Genomic DNA, 14,765 nt, shown 5'->3' with positions numbered 1-14,765 from the left:
TTAATTTTTATCTAGTCTTTGTTTCTTTTTCACCAAAGACCATTTTGCTCTTGCAAATCCAATAACTAATGATACGTGGTGCTGCATGCATTCGGAGGCTACCAATGACCTACCGGAAAATGCAAGTTTTCTACTCCCTCTCATGTTAGTTTGGTGACATTACCATACCACACCCCTCAAAAATAACCTTCACTTTAAACATGTATTTCAGTTATCGCACGTAATTAAAAATCTTAGTTTTATTCATCAATTTGCACGCGATAATTATGTTTAGTTGAGTTCAACCCTTTTGGCTATTTTGTGAATAATTTCAAAATTGGGAGGGTCCTGAACCGTCACAATCGCTCGGCGCCTCGGCTGGCTATAATGGTTTTTGAAAATTAACCCCAACTGAGGGTGTCATATATTAGAGCATTCCCAATGGGTTCTCCATAAACGTCTTCATTTCTAACATCTAGAAAAAAAAACATTTAAATTATCATTCCAACTCAATCTCTATCTTCAAACTCCATCTATAAATTTTAGTGAAATGATTTAGGAAACCTCCAAATTTAGAGTGTTGCCACATTACTCAATTTCCAACTACTCTTCTATGAATATATATTGAAAATCAATTTATATTGAAAATGATAATAATACAAAATAGTTACGAGTTAAGATAATAAATAAAGAGAAAAAATAATATAGAGATGGTAATGGAGAATTGGTTGGGGACAGTTATTACAAAATGATGTATAAACTAAAAAACTATATTATTTAGTTAAATTTTTAAAGATGCAGATAAAGAACCTATAGGGAAAGCTTTTAACAATATATATATAACCAAGAATTACAATATTCACTCCATAAATTAAAGAGTGATACAAAAGTAAAATATATGCAGGTAATTACAAAGATATAGGCAATATCTTCTAAATATTATATAACTAGTTTGAGGCACGTGTACTACACGACTAGTTCTTAAAAATACAATATTTAATAAATAATTAGTATACAAGAAACAATAAACCCGTTAAACAATATTAATACAGTCGTTGTACAATAGTCTTTAAAACAATTTTATAGTAAAACATAATTATAAATATCAAATGTTTGAAAAAAAATAGAAGTAATTATAAATATCCAATTAGGCTAAGGGGTCTATACCACTATCCCCCATTCTTCTCGTTCGTTACATTAGCGTCACGTCAGCTTTCCCCCTATCATTTTCCATCACCCTTTAACACCCTTCAACCAAAGAAATACACCACTCTCCCTCATTCTCTATTTTTATTATTTTAATTTATATAATATTCAAACATTAATAATTAAATTTAAACTTAAAACATTACAAATAACATTATCAAATCAACTTAAACTAAAAAAAATAACAAAAAAATATCTAGTCTTCATCGTCCGGAAGAGACCATATATGTTCGACCAAGTCCGAACGTAACGCGTCATGTGTATCTTGATTTTCCAAAGCCAATCGATTATATTCTCTTTATGTTTCGTCAAACGGTTGATATTGGATGCTGTCTTCATCCACGTTGTACTCGCAAATCGCACTTCCCTCGTCTTCAATAATCATGTTATGCAAAATACATATTGCATACATCATCCGTCTAATTTTTTTTGGCGTTCATGCTCGTGTCGGGTTGGCCACTACGTGCCACTTTCTTTTTATGACACCGAAATCTTGTCTTTTCTTGCCGCCTCTTGAGCTCCCTTAAATTTCTTTCGTTTTTCATCTTGTGGACACGTAAAGGATTTCACAAATATGGACCACGACGGATATATCCCGTCACCAAGATAATACACGTGCTTATATTCGATTCCTGAAACCCAAAAACTTGAATCTGGCATCGTACACTCTAATACGTTATTGTAAAACCCCGACTGATGGAGGAACGTTAAATCATTATTTGTACCGGCAACACCAAAGAAGGCATGCCAAATCCATAAATCTTGTGAAGCAATTGCTTGCAAGGATATAGACGGGTGTGCATGATCACCTCGCATGTATTGACCGCACCAAGCATTTGGGCAGTTTGCCCACTCCCAATGCATACATTCAATAATACCAAGCATCCCAGAAAATCCACGTTTTGTTTTATGGCATTCATATAATTTTTGAATATCACTCCAAGAAGTGCCACATATATATTATTTGCTATATATATAACTTAAATAATATATTTGGTAAACTTATAAACACTATCGCGTACCGTTCTTACGGACATTTGAAGATACTCGTCCAAAGCATCATGAACCGCGCGTATGCCATATGCTGGATCGCTGCAGTGCACTTTTGTAGTGGAGTAAAACCTCTTCTCCATCTCGCATCCGAACGTAACTCAAACCATGGATCCATTCTCACTATATCGTCGACTATTCTTTGAAATAGACGTTTACTTATTCGGAAGCCCCTCCTAAAATCTTCGTATGTGTAAGTAGCTTTTTTAGCAAAGTAGTTGGCTACAAAACGGTCGTGTGCGCCTTTACGATCTCAATTCAACCGAGTTTTTCTTGTAAGACGTGGCGCTGTTTGGTCATAACCAAATAAAACATGTTCGATCGTAAAATCCATTGCATGTAGAAAAAAATCTGTCTCGTCAGACGAAGAACATTCATTCAATTTGATATGGTTTTGGTTAAAATATGTTGAAATGGTTGAAATGATTTGAGATTGATTGGAATGGTTGGAAAATGGTTTAAATGGTTTTTAAAATATAATAAAAACAATTTTTTTTAAAAGAGTCGTTGCCCAACGGACGATTGTGACCCACATGAATGAGCTACTGACGTGACTGAGCGCCATCGGTAGCCTCAGGTCACGCGTAGACAGTGTTCCAAGTGAGGTCGGTGTTATGTGGCTGCCACCTAAAACCAGTGGAGGGATTGCCCACTCATGTATACCCTTTAACCTTACACTGTGTTCCCGAGTTTCATTTAAGGAGAGAAAAGAAAGGGAGCAAAATTGAAAGAGAAAAGAAAGAGAGGGGGAGGAAAATAATCACTTCATTTCATGTTCCCGAGTTTAATGAAAAATAGAAGAAAAGGAAAGAAAATGTAGGAGTTAATAGGTAGTTAATGTTATACATAAACATTTTCTCTCCTAATATCTCCAATTTGGAAGGATGAGTATTGACTTAAGTTTTCTAGCCTTTTCTCTCCCCTCCCCTCACCTCCTCTCCATTCCTAAAAAAATCTCTGGAACATGATTCATTCTCATTTTCTTCTCATTTCCTTTCCCTCCCCTCTTTAAATGAGACTCGGGAACACTGGCCTCACCTTTACTTTTATTTTGGTAACTTAATTCCTAAACTTCAAGCGATAGTCTTATTTCATGCATCTTTGATGATATAAAATTGTTTTGTGATCAATGTTTGTCTGTCGGCTTCCATATCTACATGAGAATAATATAGAAAACTTGATCTAGATTCATAAAGTGTATTAACTGATGTGTTTTTTTAACCTATAAGATCATTCATAATGGATGCTTTATGGTGACTTTATGAAGTCATAAAGACGGACCCCCCCCCCCCCCGGCTATATGAAGGCGTTTTGGGTAATTTCTTTTGGGTGGCGTTTTGTAGATAACGCTGGTGGAAGGCACAAGAATTAAAAAAAACAAATAAACAAAGTTATGGAAAGTTATGGAGGATTTATGATTACACCGTATTTTTGTAAAAAGTCTTCTGACAGGGCGCCACGTGACGCATAACGTTCAGGGGTGAGGCTTTATGACTACACATGGTCTAATATAAAAAACCCTCTATTAATTGGATGAAATGCCACATGCCACAAATGTATTGGCTCTTATTCTTTCCATAAAACTAAAATTTCTTATTTAAACCCTTATAAAGAGGTGACTTAACGTAAAAAAAAAACGCTTATTCTACATAAGGTTCGCGGGAATTTAAGTGTTTACTTCAATTTTGAAATCAAATCACGTGACGGCATATTCGTAAATAAACCTAAAACTAGTTTCGCGTTATAATCAATTAATTGATCCAGCGTAACACAAAATTACATATGTGATCGTAGTTGGGCACTGGTGCTTTAAAAAAAAAGACATCGCTCAACTTTAAATTGAAAAATAGAGACCGTCAAGAATTAAATTGAAGTGCAGATAATTAAATTGAATAGCAATAATGCATGTGAAATTGCGACAAACAAGTTTCAATTTCTAAAGTTGCAATAATACGCTTAAATTTAGTTACATATCCAGTTGCGAATTACGCACGGCTATGACAGTGATGGAACACAATTTGGAATGCAGTTTGGAATTAATTGTTGGAAGTAAAAGTAATTTTAGACTCTAAGTTATAAGTTGGTGAACTTGAGAGACGAAGGATGATAAGTCGATCATAGTTAGTTATGTTTCCTAATTGTATTGTAATTATAATTGGTAATGTCTTGGCTAGCAAGTTTGGTTGGTTTATATAAACCAATGCATGGTTTGAAATTAGAGATGGTGGTTTGAGATGTAACCGAGTTAGGGTTCGTCTAGAGACACATGAGATGTAACCGAGTTAGGGTTCGTCTAGAGACACATGAGATGTAACCGAGTTAGGGTTCATCTAGATGCAACCGAGTTAGGGTTCATCAAGAGTCAAACCGAGTTAGGGTTTGATAGGTTTGTAATCAGTTTTTTAAGTTAGATTTTCTGATTAATAAACAAGAGTTATTTGTTTACTTCGTGTGTTGATCATCAATCCGAGACTTGAATTGGTGTTAGAGCCAAGTCCGAGAAATCAATAATTGTGATCGCGGTGAGGTAGATCAAGCAACCAGTGATCGGGAGTCGGAAAAGAACAGCCAAGCCATAGTTGTTTATTCCAACGAAGATATTGTTCTCGTCAAGAGTGACACCTCGTTACAGTGATTGGCAGTGAGCGGTGGCTTGTGGAGGAGCTATCGGAACCAATTTGGGTTTCCGAAGTGGGTTCTATTTGTTAAAGCCGATCAGTCGGACTTGTTATTTACGGCGGCAGAATTATGGTTCTTCTGGTAATGGCGAGTTGTAACAACTCGGATTTTTATATTATTATTTTAATAATCGTTACCTGACCTGTTTTATATTCGGGAAACTTTATCAATAATTATCGCGTTTATCGAATAAAGAAATTATAATAGTATTATTGTTTATTTACTTATTTAAAATATATACAACTTTCATATTTTGACAAAAACTACCCTAAACTAAACAATTATCTACTTTTGTATCCCCCTTATATTGTAAGGACTATAATGTAAATTATATATATTATTATTATTTAAAATCTGTAACCCGGATCCAATAACCCACCCATCCAACCCGTAACCCGTAAACATTGACCCATATCGATTTCTTGAGCCCTAATTTACGTATTATTTTTCAAATTGATATCGTCAAATCATATTTAGGTATATCGCGCCCTCACCGACACCCTTAATTAGGTAATAACAAGCTGTTATGATACGAATTGATATACATACAATCCGTTTTCTACGTTTTATCGATATACTACCTAGAGGCAATAACAAAGAAATTAAAGGTACATGATTGTTCTTATACTGATCGCGAATCCAAACCGTATGCTTAATTGGAGTATTCAAGTCGTATTATACAGTTCCTATCGTCTGTTGGTGCCGTCAGTTAAGGGTGGTTGATCTCCATCGATTCTATGTATCCAGGTCGTTTTTTATTCAACTTCATTAACCCTAAACTTAATCTGATAAACTTAGAAAAGATTCATCAATTCAGATTTCTAGGGTTCATGGATTTGGGGGAAATCTGGTTATAGGTTTGTAATCGGTTATTTTCAGTTAAATCTCAAATAACTTGGTAGCTCAGTTGGTTTAGTGCGTGTGTTAAGTTTTGATGGTCGCGGGTTCGAATCTCGTCACCCCGAGTTTTTAGCTCCTCTTTTCTTTTTAATGTTTTAACTTATTTAAAGCTTATATAATCAATGTTTATTAATATTAAGTATTAAAAAAAATATTTTATAAAACCCGACACCAATACTTATGTTTCTCGTCGTTGAATGTTTTTCGCAAATTCTTATATATATATATATATATATATATTATATGTATTGTTCTTTAAACAAAAATATAATAAACGTATTTAATATATTTTTATCAATCTTATTAGCAAGAGTTCGGTAAGTATTTAAAATAATTATTTAAATCAAACATTATTATATAATTTATCAAAGTATGATTAGTTGTTTAATTATTTTATTCATATATTGTTTATACTTTATAATCGTAAATAATAATAATAATAATAATAATAATAATAATAATAATTAATACTAGTAAAATAAATAAAGGGTGAATAATAATAATATTGTTTTTGCAATAACAATAACCGTAGAGATCAATCGTTCAATCAATAACGTATTAAATCACAACATAACCCAAATCACACTGAAATCTTAACTCATTAAATTACGTTATATCTTTTGTAATTAATTTTTATTATTATATTTAACTAGGAATCCGTGACGGTATATCCGAAGGGTTCATCTGTCCCACATCATCATTTATATTTCGTTCAATCGATCATGTGAGTAATCACTCCCCTCTTTTACTGTTTATAAATCATTTTGGGGATATATGCGTATCGTATCATATTTACGTATGAACTAGTACTCAAAACCGCAACTGTTTAATCCTTGTGTGTATATCAGTTTATGCCTAACTTGCTATTAGCTTATTTGCTTTATTTGAACCGCATTCGGAGAGGTCCAACATATTCTCAGTCTAGTATGATCATACGACCGTCGTAGTCGACGGCGTCCGACGCATTGACAATGGTTTCACCGACACCTCATTTTTGGTAACCAATGCCCATTCGCATGGCAACGGTTTAGCCCTTTCTTTATGGGTGATTGTTTGTGTATGTGCTATGGTTTAACTGTTTATCTCACAGGAACAGTTTGCATATTTCTTTATTTATTATATATTATTATTGTTGTGTCTTAAACTGGTGTTTCACTCACTCAACATGTGTTGTTGACAAAAAATATATTTTATACGCATTTGTAGGTTATCAGCTTGGCTCTTTTGTAAGGTGAAGATCACGTAGAGATTTCTTTTAGGATACAAACTTAATTAATCATTGTTGAAATTTCTTTATACTTGATGTACTTAACTGTAATTGTTTCATTTAAATAAATTAAATAGATATTGTCATTTATTAATAATGCATGATAGTAACTTTTGAAAAGCTGTGAGCAATCAGTTCGCGCCTCGACATTCCGCCGTTGGTTGAGGTGTGAAACGAGTGGCAGCAGGTCAGGCAGACTTGCGGCGGTGTTCTTACTTGTCTGGTGGCTGCTATAGAAAGAACAAGAAGGATTTCGTTGATTGGGATTTGTTTCAGGCGAAGGGTTTTCTGATCCGGTTGTGCAGCGGGAACATCGAAGTGGAAAAGTGTCCAAAAGTCAAAAAGTCAACAAAAGAAAAGAAAGAATTATTTGAAGTACAGGGCACAAGAATTAGGAGTTTAATTTTCTTTTTTTTTTCTAATGCAACATAAAAAAAAGGAAAACAAAAGTCACATGTTCAGTTGGTTTTGTACGTGGTTTGGTTTTTCGAGAGGTATTAATAACCGAATCTTGCGAATATACGGGTTTGGTTCTGAAAAGTTGTTCGGGGCTAATTCGTTCATATTGTTCTAACGGACTGGAGGAAAGGGGTTGGACAAGTCGGTTCATTGGATTTTGTTTTTATTCGGGTTAAACGAATTATGTTTTAGCCAAGGCTTTTGATTTGAAAGATGTGCTCGTGTTTTGATTCGGGAACAAAAGAATATCAAGGTAGATTGTTGTTCGCTCGATTAGATGACCGGGATCGTAGCCAAATGAGTGGTTATGCGAGCACATATGACCGGATGAATGGTCGAGGATATGGTCACAGAGGTAGTCGTGTTCGGGGGAGCCGAAGAACACATCTATGGATCAAGAAAAGTTCCGGGGAGATCAAGGCCAAGATGGTTGTGAAAACCGAGAAGGTCAAGATCATGAGTCAAATTAAACAGGGCAAAAGAGACAAGCTCGGAGTTGAAGAGCCACCTATTTCGAGTCAGAAATTAGGGGGTGATTGTTGGAAGTAATTTTAGACTCTAAGTCACAATTCGGTGAACTTGAGGGATCAAGGAAGTCAAGTCGGTCATAGTTAGTTATGATTCCTAATTGTATTGTAATTATAATTGGTAATGTCTTGGCTAGCAAGTTAGTTTAGTTTATATAAACCAATGCATGGTTTGAAAATAGAGATGGTGGTGTGAGATGTAACCGAGTTAGGGTTCGTCTAGAGACACACGAGATGTAACCGAGTTAGGGTTCATCTAGATGCAACCGAGTTAGGGTTTATCAAGAGTCAAACCGAGTTAGGGTTTGATAGGTTTGTAATCAGTTTTGTGAGTTAGATTTTCTGATTACTAAACAAGAGTTATTTGTTTACTTCGTGTGTTGATTATCAATCCGGGACTTGATTAATTGCAAATGGAATTCCAATTATTATTGAAATTTGGAAGAGAAATCGAAGGTCGTAATTAATTTGCGAACTATGATTAAATTTGTAGGTAATGAAGAAGAAACAGAGACCCAACAAACACTCAATTACGCTTAAATCCAATTATGCTCAAATCCAATTACACACAAATCAATACATATGAATTAACACTCAAATCCAATTATGCTCACATCGTTTAATTGAATGACGCTCAATTCATATCACACTCAAATTCCTTCACTCAAATTGCAATATTTTAATTTCTTTTCCAAATCAAAATTGAACATACATTTAGGGGTGAGCAATTCGCGATTTTGAACCGCCAGAACCATGGAATCGGAACGAATCGCTAGATCTGAACCGTATTATTGTATTACGGGTCATGTTTTGGTTCTTAAATTTGGTTGTAAATGGTTACCGGTTCGGTTCTAGTTGGAACCGACGGTTCCAGTTATAGTTATTGAACCGCTAGAACTAGGTCAGGTTTAAACTTTGAAGATTATATTTAAAATCCTATTTATTTAGTAGGTTTTTCAACTTCTAGGTACGAGTGACTATCCACGTTCTCACTTTCCCGGCCATATGGAATCCGTTAACGATAATCAATTTCCACTGCCCTAAATCTTTTTTAAGATATAATTGTTTTCTATAATATTTTGAGCCATTCTAATATATTCTCAATCACCTTCATTAAAATATAATATGTTGATATAATAATGTTTTATTTTATGAATTGTCGCTTGTTTCTTGCACCTAATAATTTATATTTGGAAATTTAACTGAAAACCGGCTCCGGCAAGAACCGCTTACACAAGACCCATTTAACTTGGTTCCGAACCAAACCAGAACCATTAAAATACAGTCCGGCTCCGGTTCGGTCGGTTATGAACCGTTCCACAACCCTACATACTCTAACGTTCGCTATCTCCAATTGATCGACTAGTCAAATTCGCATCTTCCATTAGTCCAATTAATAAATTAGGTTTATCGTATCCAATTGCGAACTGATTCAGTAAGCCTTCATTATTGACGTATTCGCATGGCTTAGTTAAAGACGAAAATTGACTAATTTAGGAGGCGGAAACATTTAATTAGGATGAACATAATTCAATTAATTTATAATTTTTCCACCGTGTGTTTTTTGAAATCGACAGAGATTCTTGTCGTCTACAATTTGTACGATAATGGGTTTTTGTATTATATATTGATATATAAATGATATGGTTCATATGAGAAGTGAAATTAGAGCTAGAAGTATGAGAAGTGAATCTTAGTCATTCATTACACATGTCAAAGGTTTAAAATATAAGATGGCATTTTTTAATTGTGATGAATATATGAATAAAGATGCTTTATAATTAAAAGATCATAATCGTCAATAGGGTGTAGGCAAACAGTAACATATGGTATCTTTTGTTTCATTCCCAAACTGCTTGTCATTACTCCAAGCGCGAAATCTGACCCTACATATGAATTTGATAACAAAGTTGACGAATTTAGATAGAGTGATTCTGTTTGCTTATGTATAAGAAGCAATCATCCATCGTTGTTTTTAATTAGGATGTTTTGAAGCCTAATTGTTTTTTTATTCCTGCAATGACCGATCCCTACTCAAGGAATCAAGGTATGCAGGTTAATATATGGTGTTTGTTTTAATCTAAGTAGCGTACTAGTGTAGAAGTTAAGAGTTTTAGATATTAGAGATGTAATATGTATTTTTGTCTGTTTAGCATGCTATATAATTAGGTTTATTGCATTGGTGTTGCATCGGGAAAGAAAGGTACAAAAAAATTTGTAGCTATAATGTATAGGTTTATTTTGCCTGTTTAGTATTTGGATGTATGGTTATTACTGTCATTGTTTGGTGTAGGTTTTAAACTTTGTATACGTGGCATATCGAATTATGATGTGTAGGGTTTATTTGCAAATTGGGTAGGCCGTATAAGTGTTGATTTGAGTATATATTATGTTATTTGTAGGTTGTGAAAGGTATATTTGCAAATTGTCTAAGTTGTGTTGGTATTAATGTGTCACGCCCTCAATTTTTTACTAACTGGGTTTTACCATGAGACACATGATATACCATGATCTAGCCATGTGCATACCGAACAACCATTTAATAATGATATTTATCATTTAATATTGCTATCATCAATGAGAAAATATAGTTGCAACACAAGTTGCGTTTGCGGAAGTGTAAAATAAGTATAACATTTTAACCCAAAGTGCGCAACTAGACACATAGACACAACATTTCATGATATATCTTTAAGAATACTTAGATGCTTGATGAAATCTGCACATCCATTAATCAACATAACTTCTGACGTGAACCTTAGTGACTTGAGAAAAGTATGCTAAAAAAGTTCAACACAACGGTTGGTGAGTTCACCGGTTGTATCTAAAAACAAGTTCTTTATATATGCAGATAATGTAAACAGAGTTTTCATCATGAGTTAATTACTCTAGTATTCATGATACAATAGTGTGGGGTCCATTGTGATCAAAGATGACAGGTTGGTTTGTGTCTCCCACTAAGTCTTTACCCTAACTCGACAATGTATGGGTCAATGTTACACCCGTTCAACCTCGATCGGTCGTCGTCTCTTATCCGCATAAGACTTCTAGTGAACTTGAGAAGCTTTCATACTTGCTTTCATCAGATAAAACCTTGAAGAGGTTTCTTGCCCAAATTCTAAACTTCCAAGCTCTTTCTTACCAATCTCTCCCCCAACATATAGGAGTTCTACAGCATCTACCATACAACTTCTCAAACGATGGCATACTCGAATGGTAGCTATTGTTGTAAGAGAATTCTGTTAGATGAAGACGACCATCCCAACTTCCTCCAAAGTCTAACACACAAGCACATAGCATATCCTCAAGGGTTTGGATTGTCCTTTCAGATTGCCCATCTGTTTGAGGATGATACGCCATACTGATGTTTAGTATCGTTCCCATTGCTTCATGGAAATTCTTCCAAAATCTTGAAGTAAAGCACGTGTCTCGATTAGACACAATCGACATCAGTGCTCTATGCTTTGCTACGATCTCCCTTATGAACATGTTTGCTAAAATTTCTGATGAGATAGCCTCTCGTATAGGTAGAACGTGAGCACTAATCATAAAACGAGCCACAATCACCCATATAGTATCATGGTTTCTAGCTGCACACGGTAGCTTAGTTATAAAATCCATGGTAGTGTGTTCCCATTTCCATTTTGGTATATCTAATGGCTGCATATTTCCATACGGTTTCCAATGTTCTGCTTTGACTTGAAAGCATGTTAAACACTTACTGACGCTGTCTCTCTTCAGTTGTTGATACTTTTGATGGATCTCGGATTAATCGAGTTTCTAGACTTACGAGCTTCATCTAGGATTCGACCTCTAAGATCTCCATTGCGTAAATCCACATATGGTCAAATCTAGTATCTACATCATGAGTGTTGTCTATCAACTCATTTTGTTGCCCGGGAATCCTTTCCTTCTTCATCAATTTTTCATCTCTAAGAAATTTAGACTGAACCTTGCTGATATCTCCAAGGAAATCTAAGGTAATCATTATCTTATACCACTTTACTATTGCAATGACTTCTTCGTTCTTACGGCTTAGCTCGTTGGAAACCATGTTAGCCTTACCAGGATAGTACTTGATATCACAATCATAGTCCTTTATCAGTTCTAACCATCTCCTCTGTTTCATATTCAGTTCCTTATGCTCGAAGAAATACTTCAAACTCTTATGATATGTATAGATGGTATACTTGGTACCGTACAAGTAATGCCTCCATATCTTGAGAGCATGAACTACTTTTTCTATCTCTAATTCATGTGTTGGGTACTTACTCTCATGAGATTTCAACTGTCTGGACGCATACACTATGACCTTACCTAGTTGTATCAAGACACAATCTAACCCATGATACGAAGCATCAGTACAGACCACCAAATCCTCATTACCATCGGGTAAGACAAGGATTGTGTGAGACTTTTCTTAAATTCTTCAAAAGATTCTTCTTGGTAATTACCCCAATTAAATACTACAACCTTGCGGGTCATTCTGGTCAACGGTACGACTACCTTGGAGAATTCCTAGATAAATCTCCTAAAATAGCCAGCTACCCATAAGAAGCCGTGTATCTCAGTTGGGTTTTTACAGAGTCTTCCAATTCACTATTGCTTCAATCGTAGATGGGTCCACAGTAATCTCTTAAGGATTGATTATGTGACCTAGAATCTATACTTTGCGCAACCAGAATGCGCACTTCAAGAACTTAACATGCAATTTCTCTTTCTTCAAAATTTCCAACACTTCCTTTAAATGCTTTGCATGGTCAAACTCACTCTTCGAATAAATCAATATGTTGTCAATGAATACGATAACCTATTTTTCGAACATCGGCCGACATACCATATTCATCATATCCATAGATGCCGTGGGATCATTCGTCAATCCAAACGACATCACAAGGAACTCGTAGTGTTCGTACCAAGCCCGAAACACTGTCTTAGGGATGTCCGCCTCTTTCACCTTCAATTGATGGTAGCCTGATCTAAGGTCTATTCGCGAGAACCAACTAGCACCTTGTAGTTGATCAAACAAATCAAATATATGTGGCAGAAGATATATACTCTTCACCGTAAGCTTATTCAGCTCAAGATAGTCTATGCACATTATTATACTTACATCCTTCTTCTTAATGAAAAACACCGGTGCGCCCCACAGGGAAACACTCGAATTTAAAAAACCTTTATCGGGGAGTTCTTGCAGCTGGGACATCAATTATTTCATCTCGTACGGCGCCGGGCGGTAAGGTGCTTTCGCAACTGGCTGTGCTCCTGGTATTAACTCTATTTGAACTTATACCTTTCGTTCCTGTGGTAACCCCGGGAGGTCCTATAGGAACAATTCTGGATAGTCACATACTACAAGAACATCTTTCATATCTTTCATCTCGGTTTTAGTTTTGACAACGTACGCCAAGTAAGCACTGCACCCTCGCCTTGACAAGCCTTCGACTTTGATCATCGAAATGACGTTTCCCTGGACTTTCTTTATCACCATAAACCGTCACCAAACCACCATCCGAAGATTTTAACCTTAAAAACTTACTCTTACATACTATCTGAACCTCAAACTCAAACAATCAATCCATTCCCAACACCACATAGGCACATACTAAGGTCATTACATACAGGGTAATAGGGAACTCACGTCAGTCTAATTTTATCTTAAAATTCTTAATCATATAATTACTTTAACGGAGGTTTCACTAACGGTTTCTACTGTAAAAGTTTCATTTTTGCTAACTTACAAAATGTCGTAGCTACAAAACTTCTATTTTCACTTGAATCAAAGCAGAAATACCCTTTACTCGAAATGTACATGTCACGACGCCTAGAATCTGCATGGCTTGTTCGTGGGTTAGCACATAGGCTCTAGTCCTTGGCCTGGATTGATCAGCATCCTTCTTACCAGTTCCCTCGGCATCATCATGAGTACACTCTCTTTCCATATGGCCAGGCTTTCCACACTTATAGCAAACAAGTCTTTATGCACTTATAACAAACATGCTCACTATTACAGTCGTGGGAGTAGTGCCCTGTTTTCCCACACTTATAGCAAGTGTTTACACCTACACCTCACTTACACTCCCCACCATGTAACGTACCACACATCTTGCACGTCTTCTTCTCCCACACCTTCTGCTTCTTCTCTTTTGAATTCCACATCTGAGTACCGGGCCGTTTAGCTGGAGCGACCCACTTCTTCTCCTTCTTTTCTTCCACCTCCACATCATCCATTGCAAGGTCTTCGTAAACCATATCTGGCAGTTCAACAACAGAATCAAAAGTAGTAGGTTTACTAGCCCTAACTATTGTGCAAATGTTCTATGGAAGTTCTCTGACGTAACACCTGATTCATTTCTCATAATTGTTCACAATATCATGTAGTAACCTGGACATGCAGTTGAATTCGGTGGTGTATTCACGATGTGTCTTCTTCCCCGCCTTCAGATTCTGAAACTTTAACTCAGCCCATTCAGCCTCAGCATCAGCACAAAACTGCTTCATAACCATCTCCTTCAAATCATTCCACCTTTTAAATTTAATCTCATCCGGAGTCTTTCTCCGTTCAATGTTTTCCCACTAGAAGAGAGCTTCATGATTAAAAGACTGAGTAGCAACCCCATTTCTTGATTAGGACGACATTCACTGATTCAGAAAACTTTGTCCATAACAGTTATCTATTGGAGAGTGGTTGTTGCATC

The 14,765-nt window shown here is 35.7% G+C and overlaps 1 pseudogene; it reads right to left on the bottom strand.

The window, feature by feature from the left end:
* Nucleotides 1-1,278: 1,278 nt before the first annotated feature.
* On the bottom strand, nt 1,279-14,319 carry LOC143529776 (uncharacterized; annotated as a pseudogene).
* Between the last annotated feature and the right edge of the window lie 446 nt (nt 14,320-14,765).

Source organism: Bidens hawaiensis, unplaced genomic scaffold, assembly GCF_021521415.1.
Source record: "Bidens hawaiensis isolate Kalapana, Puna unplaced genomic scaffold, B.hawaiensis_p1.1 tig00008700_1, whole genome shotgun sequence".
NCBI classification, from domain to species: Eukaryota; Viridiplantae; Streptophyta; class Magnoliopsida; order Asterales; family Asteraceae; genus Bidens; species Bidens hawaiensis.
The sequence above is the reverse complement of the archived record's forward strand: the minus strand, read 5'-3'. Positions and strand labels throughout refer to the sequence as shown.